General features: G+C 41.3%; 1 non-coding gene across 1 annotated transcript; it reads right to left on the bottom strand.

The window, feature by feature from the left end:
- Positions 1–2,652: 2,652 nt before the first annotated feature.
- On the bottom strand, positions 2,653–14,137 carry LOC111572236 (uncharacterized). Its single transcript, XR_008603854.1, has 4 exons — positions 13,176–14,137; positions 12,824–12,898; positions 7,026–7,139; positions 2,653–4,324 (listed from the first exon to the last, which is right to left on the bottom strand). It is a non-coding gene; the product is annotated as an uncharacterized LOC111572236 (transcript).
- Positions 14,138–14,983: the final 846 nt, after the last annotated feature.

The following is a 14,983-nucleotide window of genomic DNA, read 5'->3' as shown; positions in this document are numbered from 1 at the left end:
TTTGCTGCTGTATATTTTGACATATGTATATTTTAATATATATTTTTATATTCAACACTTACTTTTTATATCCTACATTTGTGCTGAGGAAATTGCAATGGACTTTCGTTCTGTGTGCACTTGTATACTGATTGAATGACAATAAAGTCTGTCTAAATCTAAGCCTAAGTCTACTTGCCAAGATATTTTTCCTTTTAAAAATTTTGTCGACTAACTTTCAGCACGTTTCTTTGCACGTTGAAGTTATGTGAACGTGTGCTCAAAGATGGAATTTTTCATGACAGCCTTCATTTTTTTTTCATATTTCAGTTGAACCATAATTAAAGACTATTTGATATACACTGACCAATATTGCAGTTTCTGAAATAAAAACACAAGGAATATCAAAGAAAAATATAGACATCTTTAATAGTTCCTGAGACATTGCCATCTAAGGCGGCACAGTAACAGTGGTTAGCACTGTCACTTTGCAGCTAGAAGATCCCTGGTTTGCATCCTGGCCTGGGCCTGGGATCTTTTTGCATGGAGTTTGCATGTTTTCCCTGCGTGCGTGTGGATTTTTCTCTGGGTACTGCGTCTTCCTCCCATATTCCAAAGACATGCTGAGGTTAATTGGTAATTCTAAATTGTCCGTAGGTGTGAATGTGAGTGTGTTTGTTTGTCTCAGTATGCGTAGCCTTGCAATAGACTGGCAATCAGTCCAGGGTGTCCCTTGACTTGCCCCAAGTCAGCTAGGGTCAGCCCCCTGCGACCAAAATGAGGATTAAGCAGTGTATAGATAATGTATGGATAAATGGATATTGCCGTCTAAACATAGCCTCAACTTTTAAATGTGCCTAAAAACATGAAAGTGAAATGACACTTTTGGGGAAATTTTTTATTTTGGAAATTGCTTAGCAAAAAGTTCACTAATGACCCAAATGGCTTGATTACTTTCTTTCTAAAACACTAGAAATTGGTGATGAACAGACCTGATGAATGGGACAACCATTTGAATGCTGTCATGTTTTTCTTGAGAACTAAGGTTTAACATGTTATGCAAGTTTACCACAAGAAGGCCAGCAGAGGAGAGGGGTCAAGTTAGATGCAAACTACCCTGCAAGTCTTACATGCAAAAGAAGATACACTGCCTGGTCAAAAAAAAGTTGCCACTTGGATTTAACTGAGCAAACAGGTAAGAGCCTTCCATTGGATAATTACTGCAGTAATGAATACATCTCAGCTGCAACAACTTATTTAACCCAAGCTTATGCAATGAGTAGCTTCTCATTTCTTAAACAACCATGTCGGAAGACACATCCTGTGGTCATAGAAAGGATGTTAATCTGTCTCAGAAGGGTCAAATTATTGGCCTGCAACAAGCAAAGAAAACAACTAGGGATATTTCTGAATCTACTACAATCAGGTTAAGAACTATCCAACACATTATTAAAACCTGGAAGGATAGTGGTGAACCATCATCTTTCAGGAACAAATGTGGTCGATCATGTGGTCTGATGAATCCAGATTTACCCTGTTCCAATGTGATGGGCACATCAGGGTAAGAAGAGAGGTGGATGAAGTGATGCACTCATCATGTCTAGTGCCTACAGGGGGTTAGGGTTATAATCTGGGGTTGGTCAGGTTCAGCAATGTTATGTTCCCAAAGAATGAGTTCAGCTGACTACCTGAATACACTGAATGACCAGGGGCCTCATTTATAAAACATTGCGTAGGATCCACACTAAAAGTTTGACTACGTCAAAAATCTGAAATAGGCGTACGCCAAAAAATATTCTGATTTATAAAACTGTGCGTACGCACAACTGCACGCAATTTCCCATTTATAAATCACACTCCAGCTGGAAGATTGCGCAGGTGGATCCACCTCACATCCCGCCCACGACACACCCACATTTTACCATGAATGGTCAATGCAAAGTAACTCATGAATGTATTTCCATATAAACAAGCTGCTGATCCACGGCATTTTACACGCAGTCATGGCAGAAAAAACAAAACGAAATTTTTCGGAGACTGAGATAGAGGTGTTTGTGGATGAGGTGGAGGCCAGGAAGAGTATTTTGTTTGGTGGTCATAGTAGTGGCATCACTAACAAAAGAAAAGGCACTGAGTGGCAGCACGTTGTCACCTCTGTCAACAGTGTGAGTGCCACAGAGAGAACTGTGGTAGAGGTGAAAAAGAAGTGGTCTGATTTGAAGGTGGAGGCCAAGAAGAGAGTGACATGCCATCGCTGAAGCGTGTCTGCTACAGGTGGGGATAGGGACAAACCCGAGCCCACACCGCTGGACAGCAGGATAGCATCCATGCTCGGGACGGCCAGCGGGTGTGGAATCGTGTCAGAGAAGGAAGGAGACACCGATTTGGCAGAGCCCACAGAGGAGACCGGTAAAGTACAGTTTTATCTGTTTATTAAATGTATTAAATATTTAAATGGACTTGTAAAAAGGCAGTGGAGTTATGCTTTTTGTCCTCAGTCACTCTAGAGTTGGAAACGCTGGCTGACGAGGAGGTTCCGACCACAGCGTGTCCTGTCAGCGTGGATGAAGCCTGGCTGTCCCCAGTACAAGTACATCCCGAGACCATGGCACACCCAGAAGTGGTCGGGTCCTGACAGACAGAGTCCTACAATCACAAAGGGACACCATCGGTGCCATAAATGAAGTGCGGGATGAGCTCCAGCAAATACGCACAGTAATGAACAACATGTGTGAGGTCCTGTCTGACATTGCCGCCTCTATTAAAGATCTTGTTTAAAAAAAAAATGAAACGTACTTTCGGTCTTATTGTAAATGCTGCATAACACCCCGGCTCTACAAGTGTAATATGTGATGACAATAAAGGTTTGAGATAAATCTGGCTTCAATTCACCACCTCACCGTCTGGCACTGCCGTTCCCTCTGTCTCCAAAATGTCCGTAAGCAAGCATCAATGTTGGCGCACCGGTGCGCATATTCTCACGCCAAGTTTATTTTTATAAATCACAACCTTTGCGTTGGAAGTGGCGTACGTAACTTTCTAGCCATGTTTTGTGCGTAAGCAAGCTTTATAAATGAGGCCCCAGGTCTTTCCATCAATAGAGTTTTTCTTCCCTGATGGCACAAGCATATTCCAAGATGACAATGCCAGGATTCATGGGGCTCACATTGTGAATGAGTGGTTTAGGGAGTATGAGACATCATTTTCACACATAGATTGAGGTCCACAGAGTCCAGACCTCAGCCCCACTGAGAATCTTTGGGAAGTGCTGGAGAAGACACTGCGCAGCGGTTTGACTCTCCCATCATCAATATAAGATCTTGGTGAAAAATGAATGGATCTTTGGACAGAAATAAATGCTGTGACACTGTAGAAGCTTATCGAATGATACCACAGCAAATGAGTGCCATTCTTAATGCTTAAAGGCAGTCCAACAAAATATTAGAGTGTGCGACTTTTTCGTGGATGGGCAGTATAGTTTCTGACTTGTGGGCTGCTGTCTGTAAAAGTTCTGACAATGTTGCAACCTTAATCCAAGATTTAGGAACAGTCAGAAAAGTATGAGAATGTCTGTATAATGTTGAAATAAATTCTAAACAAAGATGTTGCCTGGAAAGAAGGACTAAAGTGAGAGTAATATGATCTTGTCATCTGAAAACAGCTGAAGGTGACACAGAACATTAAAGACCCGAGTGCAGACAGGACCACAACAGACGAGGGTTAAAATTCAAAGAGTTTATTTTACAAAAGGGGAAAGGAGAAACAGGAAAATCTCTAGCAACCTCTGGAGGGGAAATTGAGACCTACACTCGGAAGCGAAAAAATGACTACAGGAACTGAGAAGGACAAACTTATCGAACTGACATAGAGCCTTCAGGAAACTACACCGCAGTGTTAACAGTAAAGCTAATGCTCACACAGGACAGGGGTTACTGACCAGAACAGAGATCTACAGGGCGAGTACAAAGGCCCGAACTGATCAGGGATGCGCAATCCGGTACTTACACAAAGTACAAGCTACTTCTACACTCAGACATGGCGAAACAGAAACTGCTAGACCCAAAACACACAATCGCTATCGCTAACATTAACAAGGATATGAGCTTGGAAATGAGCAACTCTACTTAGCTGGCAGTAGGAAGAGGGACAATGTTTAGGGAGTCTGTGAGTGGGAGATGCCGGGGCATGGTTTGTGGAGGTTCTTGAAACAAGGCTGGCCTTGGATTCAGAGAGGATTCGATGTGGAATACAAGTCCAGTTTGATGATGTGCATGTCTGAATGTAGTCAGGGAGGAGTGTGTCCAGGCAGCAAGTGGATCGGGAGCTGGGCCGAGGAATAAACAGGCTAAACCAGAGCAAAACAAAGGAAAGTAGAATTATTTGACTAGAGTTGACCTATTGTAGTATGATCAACAGTCGGCTGTCGAATGATGAGCTAAGCCAGTGTTTTATGGTAGAAGATGGTAGTCAGTGGCAGGTGAGCCACGACCCAATGCAGGTGTCCTCACACAGGTAACTGTCCAGTAGGAGGGATGCGCACACACACACACACACACACACACACACACACACACACACACACACACACACACACCCACATGCACACACACACACACACACACACACAAAGGGAGCGAGAGGGAAATCAGCCAACTGGTGGAGGCCATGGCAGAGAGCTTGAAATATTTTTGAGGTGGACCAAAAACAAAGCATGATGGTAATCCTGTTGGGATTAAATAAAAGAACACATGACACCCTCAAAATCAGGAGAAGACATTCAGGTCTGACATTTGCAGACATAGAGCCAAAATACTATTGTAAATTTAGAGTGGATTTGGAAAATCAGCTGGAAAAAGGTCAGACATAATTTCCTTTTATCACATTTATTGTATATGTGGGATGGAAAAAAATATTTTTGTTTAAAGATGAAAACAAATAAAGCATCTTTATATTTGTGTTTTTTTATTCAACATGATTTGCTTATTTATTTATTTGTTAACAAACAAATTAAACACAGCTTTGAACTATGAGTACACAGACCAGGAATAAATTGTGATTTGGGTTAAAATATAACCTTTCATACCATTAAGCACATGGTACAGGGAAAACAGTAATAAGAGTTAATTTTGGGGGTGGGGGGGTGGGGGTTTGTTTTAATGGCATCTATTTCTGATATTAAAGGAAGTGAAGGTTTTCTTTCATTTTGAAAATATACTAAAGTGAATTCAAAAATGACACCAAGGGGTCCTGAAACAGCAGTCATATGTACCAAGCTGAGTGAGAGTGGGCTCAAAATGTCAATAGGTCTTGGTCCTTGTTTTCCCTGGGTTTTCTGAGACCACTAGAACTTTCTTTTGACAGGACTTTGACTGACTGCGACATTGTGTTCTTTATGTAGTAAATTCTGTCTCAGTTTCTTTCCTTCTCACTCGGTAAGCAATGCTTAATGAATAAATCTTCTAACCATCCAGTTTCCAGAAACTGTCCTGTAGTGTAGCTTTGTCCCCTCATAAATCTTTAGTGTAGTCATTATTTCATACTGAGAAATCAGATTTCTGATACTTTTGCATAGTTCTGGTACCATGTTTCCTGCTGTCACAATGATGCTAAGTCAGCAATGTTCGGCTTTAAACTTGAGGTACAGTCATAAATGCAAGTGAGCAGTTATTGCAGGTTGACTAACCTTAACAAGTCTCTGATAAGCCAGTCAAATTCAGCTGAGTGTCTTTTGCATTGTGATGATAAATATTTTAGCACATTTGTAAAATTCCTCAAAATTTTGCCAAAATATTTTACAGAATACACCACAAACCTAAAAGATATGTTGCGGCTTGTCACTGCTATTGCTTTATTTTAAAAGTCAAACCTAGGATCCACCAGTAAGACAATCGTCCCTCTACAGGAAGAGCTGAATTATGTTTGTTTTTATTTGCACAGCATACCATTCACACTGGAAGAGTAAGTGGTGGCAACACTTAAAGCCAGATGTTGTGGTCATTATTACCATCATTATTAGCAGTTTTGAACACTAAAACAGACACGGTAAAAGCATGCTACTTCAAAACATTCTTGGCTCCACCCAGAAATGAGGGACATAACATTCATTTAACTACTATAAAGCTAAAAGTTTTATTTCACTGTCCCCAAAAACTCAAATGTGTGAAAAAAAATTTTAAAAAGAAGAGAAAAATGCTTTGAGCTGACATCCTGTTGTTCTCGGACAATGCATCCTTTCATACAGCAGACGTGGCAGTAGGAGCCAAATGTGGCTTTTAACTGTTACCCCATGCACCTTCCTCACACGAGCCAGTATCATCTGATTTCTATCTGTTTCCCAAACTGAAACGCCACTTATGTGTTCACCATTTTCAGAATGATGAGGAAATCATCCATGCTGTTCAGGAGTATCCTTCTAAAAGGTATAGGGAAGCTGGAACATCAGCAGACCAAATGCGTTAAAGTTAAAGGGAACTATGTTGAAAATATTGCCAGAACAAACTTTCGCCTGCAAGTTTTCTGATAAGGTTGAGAAGTTTTTGAAGTACCCCTAGTAGTGCAACATAAGTTTAAACCACTCCAAGCTGCAAATACACAGAAGAAAATGTATCTTCACTGTATCAACTAAATGCATCAGTATGCTCAAAACGCTTTAAGGTGGTAATGATTTCTCTGACCCCTTGCCTGTCACTCTAAAATTACAAATTGCCATTGTCACACATTAAAGTAAGTTCATTCAGTGTGTTCTGAACTCAATCCATCTCTATTGTGACTTTTACGCTGGTAAACAGGCAAGGTCGGTCAGAAGACCACCTTATTATTTCTTCCTTATTAGCTAGTTTGACCTGCCTTTCCTCTCATGCCAGTTGGAAATGTTCATCTGAAATTTTTTTATAGGAAAGACATCTACAACAACTCACATTAGAAATACTTTAGTCTTGCTTTCCCTATTTATTGGCAAGTTTAGGATGCTGAGGATTTGAACAGGCTGTGAACAGGGGCTCAGTCATTTGTCTTGTTGTAGTGGTGCAGCAGACATCATAAAGTACCTTCAGGTTCATTCAGGAGAGTTCAGTACAACAATGTCTCTCCCAGGCTTGGAGTTCCCCCCCTTCTGCACACACCAGCAAATATGATTCACTCCTCACCTGTGGTAGACGAACCTAGAGGCCAAGAAAATAGGATTGTAAAATGAGTCTTCTTTAGGAAATCTGACTTCTGTGGATTATATTGAATTCAATTTATTAAATTATACTCTATGACAGGTTATTTTGCTCTTTACCTCTAATATGAGTGGAGAATCTCATGGTTTAAACATAATTTCAGAGGCTGTTCTACCATGATAAAAACCCCTTAACTGGTAACAGAATATTTCTGTGGGACTGGTGCTTTTACACTAGTAATATCCATCCATCTGTCCATTTTATTTATCAGATCGTGGAAGCAGCAGACAAAACAGGTCATTCAAGAGTCCTTCCCCACGGCAATGCTTTCCAGTTCTTCCTGGGGGATCCAGAGGTGTTTCTAGGCCAGATAAGATATATAATCCCTCCAGCGGTTTCTAGGTTTGCCCCAGGATCAGACCCAGACATGATCAGACGTGATCAGGCAGACGTGCTTGGAAAAGCCTCCAAGAAGCATCCAAACCAGATGTCCACACCACCTCAACTGGTTCATTTCGACCCGAAGGAACAGTTGCTCTACGCCGAGCTCCTTCCAGATGTCCAAGCTTCTCACCCTATCTCTAAGGCTGAGCCCAACCACCCTGTGGAGGAAGCTCATTTCGGTCGCTTGTATCCACAATCTCGTTCTTTGGTCACTACCCAGACCTTATGACCATAGGTGAGGGTTGGAACTTAGATGGACTGGTAAATCAAGAGCTTCGCCTTGCACCTCAGCTCCCACTTCACTATGATGGTCCAGTACAATGCCTGCATCACTTCTTTTTTTAAAAAAAACTTTTTATTTATAACATTTTTTGAAGGAACATTTAAAGAATAAGGAACAGGGGAACCATATTCCCAACATCAACAAGAATAACAATGACAAAAAGAGAGAATTAAAATAAAATAATAATACACATATCAACTCTCACCTACACTTCAAAAATGAATATATAAATTAAAGAAAATAATAATAATAAAGTAAATTACAAAAATAAAGACAGAGGTGAGGGTCTCGGAATGAATTGCAAATCTGTGCATCACAATAGCAGGGCATCACAATGACAATAGTAGTTCATGTTTATCTATTTCAGCGGCTAAATACACACATCATTTTCTCCATCTTTTTTCTCCCTGGTCTTTTTGGAGAGAGTAAGAAATAGAGATAGAAATAAAAAAAATAATTAAATAGTTAATAGAGTAAGTCATTTGCTCTAGAGCATGTAGCTGCTTAACAATGTTAACAAAGAGGGCTGTGGTAGGGCAAATTTTCTGGAGCCAATGTTTTGTGATGGTTTTTTTTACTCGCTGCCAGCAAAATCTTAAGCAGGTAAGCATCATTTGCATTCATACCATCAGGGATGATCCCTAGATAAAGAATTATAAATATCACACTAATATTAAAATCTAGGACTTCTGATATAATTCCCGACACCTTATTCCAATAGACCTGGATAATAGGGCAAGTCCAAAATACATGAGTGTGATCAGCCATGGCCTCTCCGCATTCCCTCCAGCAGTTGTATTGGATGTCCATTTGTTTTGATGTTTGTTTAGGGGTGATAAAGAATCGGATTAGGTTCTTCCAACCAAAGTTTCTCCAAGTCTTTGAGTTGGTGGAGGATACCTGTGCTTTCCAGGTGCTCAGCCATGTGCCTCAGCCTGTGTTAGTTCTATGTTCAGCTCTCTCATCTTTGTTTCACATAGTCCATGGTGTCCATCTTCAGGGAGGTGAGGCCATGGTACAGCTTGCTTACAAGTACTTTATTATTGCCAGAGTTATAAGTGTCCATGAATGTTTGAGTGACTGCCGATGGGCTACATCCTTTTATTGTTTTACAAAAATAATCCCGTAGCTGCAGATACCTAAAGAGATCCCGTTTGCCCAAGTCATACATCTCACATAAGTTACTGAAGCAAGGAAATTTTCCTTTTTTAACAATCTTGCACAAGGATGTAATTCCTCAGTGAGCCCACTGCCTAAACCTCTGATCCAGAGTTGCTGGTCTGAACTCTGGGTCGTATGGTGGCCATCTAAGTATTTTCACCTCATTTAAGAACTGGAAGCAGGGCTCCAAGAGTGGCAGTAGATGTTTGCTCATAGATTTATACCACTCTGGAGGGAAACCGTCTGTGCCAGGTGATTTATTAGTTTTTAATTTTGAAATAGCTTTTCCTATTTCTTCTTTTGTTATTGGTGATATAAGCTTATTTTTAATATCTCTGCCTAGTACAGGTAGGTCCAATGAATCCAAAAATTCAGTATGTTTACTAACCTGTTTTTTCTGACAGTGTAATTATTTATAGTATGTATCAAATGCTTTGTGTATTCCAGCTAGACTGTGGGTTGTTTTATTTGTAACAGGGTCTCTTATTTTGTGAATAGTGTTATCTGCCTTTTGTTTTTTGTCTCCAAGCTAATAGTTTAGTTACTTTGGAGCCTGCCTTGTAATATCATTGTTTCATGAACCTTATGTTTTTTTCAACTTCTTCACTTAAAATTTTATCTATTTGCTGTTTAATTTCTCTAATTTGGTTTGAGGTGGAGGGTTCTTTTTGATGTATCTGTGCCTGTTCCAGGTTTTTCAGTTTTTCCTGTAGACTTAGAAATTTTTGATTCTTTTCCTTTTTCAGTGCTGCTGTCCGGGCAATGATCTTTCCCCGGAGTACTGCTTTAGCTGCATCCCATAATATATTGGAGTTAACCTCACCATTGTCATTGTCATGTAAATACAATAAAGTGTTTTTAAAACCCATCTTTTTTAGTTTTTCATGTTCAGATCCTGTGAGATGGGTTTCCTGCCAGAATGTGATGTCTATCTTCTCTCTTTTTATTTTAGCAATCACTTTGCTTCTTTTGATAGGGTTATTTAGCCCGTTCACATCCAGGGAGAATATATTATAGTGTTTATACTGCATTTAGCTTTTTAGTAACTTTACTTGTGATAACCCTGACCCTTGAACAAACTGAAAAAGCAACATAAAACAAATAATTAAAACAGTGTAAAGAACTAAATTACAAGAAGTGTACTTCCATCGACAAAGCTATCATGTCGCTTTGGCCAGTGAGGGGCCTGGCCACCAGGTGGGGCCCCTCGGGTGAAAAAAGAGAAGGAAAAGAAAAGTTTGTGGCTCTCAGTCCTTAGTCTGTAGGCACCAGCCTTGCCTTATTAAAGAAAATAAAGGAGGGATTTAAACCAGTTCTGTGAAATTACCTTATTCCAATTTGCTGAGTAGTGTATTCCGTGTCCATATTGTGAAAGAAAAACCGAGTGTCCATGTTGTTGTAACTTAAAGAATAAAGAATGTGCCCATGTTTCTCACACTTCCCCTGCCGCCGCTCCCGGTTCCACCTCTCCGGTTCCACCTCTCCGTTTCTGCTCTCTGGTTCCGCTCTCCGATTCCGCTCTCCAGTACCTCTTCAGCTTATCTCAGATCTCTCTGGTCCTGGAACTGGCGCTGTCTTCCATGGTGTCGGTCCCAGTTGTCTCCCATGGCAGCAGCTCCACCAGCGTCTCCTCAGTTACGCCCTTACTCCTGGTCCCGTGGGGGGGTCTCACCCACTGTGAATCCCCGATTCCTCAGGTCATCTGCTGCTTGAGTGGCGCTGTTATACATGATGGTACCAGATTCAAAAAGCACTCTCATCTGAGTTAGCAGTGTCTGAAAATGTATACCATTCTCCTTCAGTACTTTTTTAATTGGTACATATTCTTTCCTCTTATTCTGCACATCTGTGGCACAATCATGGTCGAAGTACACCCATTGGTTTTGAATGCGAAGCTCCTTCTCCAGGAGGTGTGGAGAACCTTCTCCTTGACCAAGAACCGGAGAAAATGTACTATCATTGAACGTGGCGGGGCATCTGCAGGTGGTTTTGGTGCCAGGGCCCGGTGTGCATGTTCTATCCCCAGGTCGGGTCCAAACTCGTCCCCCAACTCTGACTTGATGAAGTTTTCAACGAATGCTGCCCGAGGTGCCCTCTGCACCCTCTGAGATGCCATGAATCTTGATGTTATTACATCATGCCTGGCCCTCCATGTCAGTCACCTTGTCCTGTAGTAGGGCCTGCTGGTTAGTGAGTAGCTGGGTGAGGGCCTCCTTCACCCCAGTGTCCCATCTCTCCATGTCGGCCATGTGTCTCCCCATCTCTCCTATACGCTCTACTGCTCCTTTAATCTGGCCCTTTGTATCCTGTATTTTGCGATTCATGTCTGTCGTTAGCTCGTCAAGTTTTAGGTCAATTTCCTCCAGGAAGCATGTATGGAATTCTGAGAGGTCTCTCTTTAATTCGGCCTGGAGCGTTGGGATTCCTACAGTCAAACCTTTACTCACTGTCTTTCTGCTTAAGTCTAAAGTTTCCTTTTCTTTGCGGTTGCCATTTTCCTTGGCTGGGTCCTCACCTGCCATAGCTTCTTTCTTGGTTTCTTGTTCATTATTGTTTCCTTGTCCGTATCCTCCTTTCTTAACATTGTCCCCACTCATTGTTGAATTGTTTTTTGTTTGTTTCAAGACCTGTTGTCAGCTGTATTAAGGGGGATTAAAAGCTGGTGCCCAGAGCCTCTGGTCCTAAGCTGCCATGCTGTTCACCGCGCCACTGGAAGTCACCTGCATCACTTCTGATGCTGCACCAAGTCGCCTGTCCACCTCACGCTCCATTTTCCCATCACTCATGAAAAAGATCCTGAGATACCTGGACTCCTACGCTTGGGGAAGCAACACAGAGGGAGCAATCCAATGGTTTCTGGCAGAGAACAATGGACTCAGTATTGGAGGTGCTGACTCGCATCCCAGATGCTTCACACTCAGCTGCAAACCATTCCAGTGCATGCTGAAGGTTGTGATCTGATGAAGTCAACACTACCATGTCATCTGCCCTTCGGGGGACATAGTCATAGACCTTTTCCAAATCCACAAAACACATGTAGACAGCCTGATCAAACTCCCATGACGGCCTCAGCAGCTGTGCAATGGTAAGGATATGATCCTCCGTTCCACAAACAGAATGAAATCTGTAATTTTCTCCTCAATCCACGGTTTGATAATCAGTCGGAGCCTGCCTTCCAGTACCCTAGAGTAAACTTTGCCGGGGAGGCTGAGAAATGTGATACTCCTATTGTTGGAACATAGTCTCCAGTCCTCCTTTTGAAAATGGAAACCACCACCACGGTCTGCCACCTCTTCCTGAGGTGTCAACCGGTTTGCCAGACCTTCCTCGAGGCCAACCGAAAGTCCTTCTCCATAGCCTCTCCGAACTTCTCCCACACCTGAGTTTTAGCTTCCACAACTGCGACAGCTGCAGCATTTTGGCTAACTGGTACTTGTCTCCTTCAGGAGACCCCTGAGCCAGCCAGGCCTGAAAAGCCTCCTTCTTCAGCTTGATGGTTTCCTTCACTGCCGGTGTCCACCAGTGAGTTTTTGGTTGCTGCCGTGACAGACACCAGTTACCTTCAGGCCACATCTCCTAACAGCCATAGGATTCTATGTCCCCAATCTCCCCTGGAATGCATAGAAACTCTTCTGGCGGTGGGAATTGAAACTACGACCCACCAGACAGAGGCCTTTGCCAGATGTTCCCAGCTCACCCTCACTAGACTTTTGGGTTTTCCAGGTCTGGCAAAGGGTTAGAATCCAGGTCTGGAAAAGGGAATCCTACATTACTGTTTGAGTATTTTTATCCTTACCCTGTTGAACAATAGCAGATGGCGGTGATGAGGAATCACAAGCGGGTAATGGCAGGCTGGGGACACGCTTTTCCTCTGTAACACATACAAGTCAGAGCAGTGAACAGAGAGCTGCTTTGTAGAGACATGGAGGTTAGCCTATTGAGTACCAGCACTTTCATGTCATGTTTTTTACATGTCATACATAGAAACTCTCAATTTGTCTATTGCAAAGGCAAGTCTTACTCAGCAACTGCAAAGGTTATTCAAATTAAATAGAGAATTAAATAGGTTGTATTCTGTTTTAAAAGTGTTTTGTTTTGCATTTCAGGCAGAGGAAGAGACTATGAAAGCAGATCAAAGATAGGCTTACATCCCCTGTTGCATCCACATAATGGGCAGGCAGAATAAGAGATGCTGGGCAGATAGTCAGCTCTGTGATTGAAGAAAAGAGGAACGTCAGAGCCCATGTTTTGCAGTGGCGCTGTTTAGGGGATTCAGTTTCAGGGTGCACTGCTACCCAGCCAGGGTGTAAGAACATAAAAAATAACAGACAAAACCAGAAATGTACACATTTGTGGTGATGACTGGGGTGATGCTATGATTGTGAAAGGAGGGAGAGGTGTGAGGATGAAAGCAGTAATTAAGTTATCGATTTGTTATCATGTTTTTATGATCACACATGAAGTAGGATAAATGTTTGTAGTTCACCTGATTTTGCAACAGCATTGATTGTGGTCATGTATTATAACAAATTCATATATTAGTTCAGTGGCATCACTGCCTCTTTAAAAAGCTTGTGACACTGCATTGACTTATGAGAACAAGCATGCACGTTCCTACATACCAAGGCTATTCTTAGAATGGGTATTTATCACCATGTTCTGATTGAGGCTTCCAATATAAGCAGATGCTGTGGGTACTGTGCAGCACTGGGTTTATTCAGAGTGGCTCATATTGGCTCATTATCTGGAAATTATTTTATCCATCACTTACACTCTTTACATGTTATTTTTAAGAAACCTTGGACTGTAAAGAAGTAAGCCAACTTGGGTTATGTGAATATCTGTGTGATTAGGTAATATTACTGAAATAGCTGATATTTTGAGAATTGTGTGAAAATTTTTTCAACTGCATTTCAAAGGTTTCTTGGCTGTGAGAATTTAACTGGGTTAATTTCAAAGTCACATTTATGCCTTAATAGGGCATTGACTTTTAACATTCTGATGTGGATTTTATTGTTTTTCATAAATGGTTGCACATAGATTTGTTGGAGTAAAAGCATTATTATTCTATGACTGTGATCCTCATTCTGTCATAATTATTTTGGTTCCTATCTTGTCATTGTATGCTGCATTCTTTATCAAGTAAGACAGATGGGAATACTTCAGGATCTGTAGATGGATGATGATGATGATGATGATGATGATGATGATGATGATGATGATGATGATGATGATGTGAGATAGAAGCAAAGGGTGCTTGTCCCTTGCCTCTCTTCTTCAAGGTGTGGCAATCCTGCATCTCCTCCTTCAAGCTCTCCATTTCTTTCTCCAACTGAAAATATCGCCTCTTTGCTTCATGTAACTCTCTGGTGCACAAAAAAATAAACACTGTGAGTTTCATCATACCATCTTATTGTTTTATTTCTTTAGTTGAGTCCAATGGCGCTGGGGTGATTTAATGCAAATTTATTGAATGCTTGTCTTTACTTAAATGGTAAATCCACTCCAAAATGTATTTTGCCAATATCTGCAATCACTTGAATTTGGAATGTCTTTCAGTTAGTTACTTCACTTACGCTTAGGATGAGTCAATGCTGGTGCTGTTTTATTGTCTAACGCATTATATTATACTTGTGCCTCCACAATTTCCCATGTCGTTAACATTTTTTTAGTTACATAAAAGTTGAAGTTTGTCATCAGAGGTAATCAATTAATCCAACTTTATTTATGTAGTCCAAGTCATATGACTCTCAGACAGTTACTGCATGAGCCGGAGGCTTGTGGTTTGGCTTTTCTTTGCGGTTTGGAAGATTTTGACATCTTGCGCTTAGAGAATGTTCATATTTACTCCTCAGTTTCGCATGTAGGGGTGGCAAAAATGTAGGGTTTTTTAAGAGTAAATGAAGTTAGAGTTATGAAAGATGAAGACTATGCTGTACTCACATGCTCACCAAAC

The sequence above is a fragment of the Amphiprion ocellaris genome, chromosome 14 (assembly GCF_022539595.1).
Source record: "Amphiprion ocellaris isolate individual 3 ecotype Okinawa chromosome 14, ASM2253959v1, whole genome shotgun sequence".
Lineage (NCBI taxonomy): Eukaryota > Metazoa > Chordata > Actinopteri > Pomacentridae > Amphiprion > Amphiprion ocellaris.
This window is presented reverse-complemented; position numbering and strand designations above follow the sequence as displayed.